A 2,037-nucleotide genomic window follows, 5' to 3' on the forward strand; every position below is an offset into this window, starting at 1 on the left:
TTGGACTGTACAGATCAGGCACGCTTAGCACAGCATGTCAAGTCCAATACTCGACAACAAAATAAGTTTAACTTACTAATAACTCATCAACACCATCATTATTCCAATAACAACACATTCAGTGTAGGACAACACTCCAGTAGTCAATTACATGCCAGGGAGACAGAAAAGTGGGTGAAGAATTGATCTGACAGACAGCTCACCCAGCCGGAGACAGAGATTCTTGCCAGGGGACTGAACTTTGCGGTTGCACCAAGTAGAATTCCTCTGGTGGAGATGATCACAGCCACTGAGTCAGCAATCCGCAACAACAAAATGAAAGAGGGTGAAGCAGAACAGCTCAGAATCAAAGTTTCATCCTGCCTCAGCAATGCCAAACCACCACCTTTCAACATCAGTAGAGAGGAGAGGGATGCACTCACCACTCTTAGCAAGGACAAAAACATCATCATTCTCCCAGCAGACAAAGGAAGGTGCACAGTGATTTTGAACCAGAAAGACTATCATGAGAAAGTTATGACACTCCTTAGTGACTTAACCACTTATGAACCTCTGAAAAGAGATCCAGGAAGTGGTTACAAGAAGAAGTTAATAGATTGCCTGAAAAATTTGGAGCAGGACAAGGCTATTGACCGTATTCTGTACCACAGACTGTACCCAGGGGAGGCCACACCTAGTCTGTATGGTTAACCAAAAATCCACAAACAAAGTGTACCTTTAAGACCTAATGTTAGCATGATTAACTCTGTCACTTACAATGTTTCCAAATATCTGGCGTCTGTACTCATCCCTTTAGTTGGCAGCTCAGAACACCACATACAGAACACCATGGACTTTGTGGATAAGGTGAGGGATGTCATCATGGAGACTGATGAAACAATGGTCTCTTTTGATGTCACATCACTCTTTACGTGCATTCCTGTTGAGGATACCGTAGAGGTGGTCAGTTTAAGATTAAAATCAGACACCACTCTGAGCAGCAGGACCATGCTTTCCACAGAACAACTGTGTCAACTCTTGAAACTGTGCCTGCAGTCAACCTACTTCACATATGGGGAGCAATATTATAGGCAGAAACATGGGTGTGCTATGGGGTCTCCAGTTTCTCCTATTGTTGCCAACCTGTACATGGAGGAGGTAGAAAAGAGAGCCTTGACGTCCTTTTCAGGGACACCACCAAGTCATTGGTTCAGGTATGTTGACGACACCTGGGTTAAAATTAAATCTCAGGAAGTCCAACATTTTACTGACCACATCAACTCTGTGGATAAATACATCAAGTTCACACGAGAAGATGTAAAAAATGGCAAGTTGGCTTTCTTGGACTGTGAGGTCTCAGTCTCTGATAGAGGACATTTGCAAACCGAGGTGTACCACAAACCCACCCACACAGACCAGTATTTGCAGTTTGACTCCCATCACCCTTTGGAGCACAAGTTAGGAGTCATCAGGACTCTGTATCACAGAGCAGACAGCATCCCCACTAACTCAGGAGCCAGGCAGAAGGAGAAATCCTACACAAAACAGGCTCTAGAGCAATGTGGATATCCTAACTGGGCCTTCCTGAAAGCAGAGAAGAAACCCAAACAGGACTCCAGTCAGCCATCAGGTGAAAAGGAGGAACCCAGACCCAGACCAGTGGTCATTCCGTATGTTGAGGGAGTATCAGAGAAACTGAGATGTTTATTTTCTAAACATAACGTCCCAGTGGCTTTTAAACCCCAAAATGCATTACGGCAAAGACTGGTTCATCCCAAAGATCCAGTCCCCCGGCACAAACAGAGTAATATTGTGTATGTTGTTCAGTGTCAGGAGGGCTGTGATCAGTCTTACATCGGGGAAACTAAACAGCCACTGGCCAAAAGGATGGCCCAGCACAGAAGATCAACATCATCAGGCCAGGATTCTGCAGTCTACACTCATCTCCAGGCCAGCGGTCACTCTTTCAAGAATGAAGATGTTCACATCCTGGACAGAGAGGAACGATGGTTTGAGAGAGTAGTAAATGAGGCCATCTTTGTGAAAAGAAACCGTCCA

This window comes from Nematolebias whitei, chromosome 12 (genome assembly GCF_014905685.2).
Source record: "Nematolebias whitei isolate Nwh7 chromosome 12, NemWhi1, whole genome shotgun sequence".
Taxonomy (NCBI): Eukaryota; Metazoa; Chordata; class Actinopteri; order Cyprinodontiformes; family Rivulidae; genus Nematolebias; species Nematolebias whitei.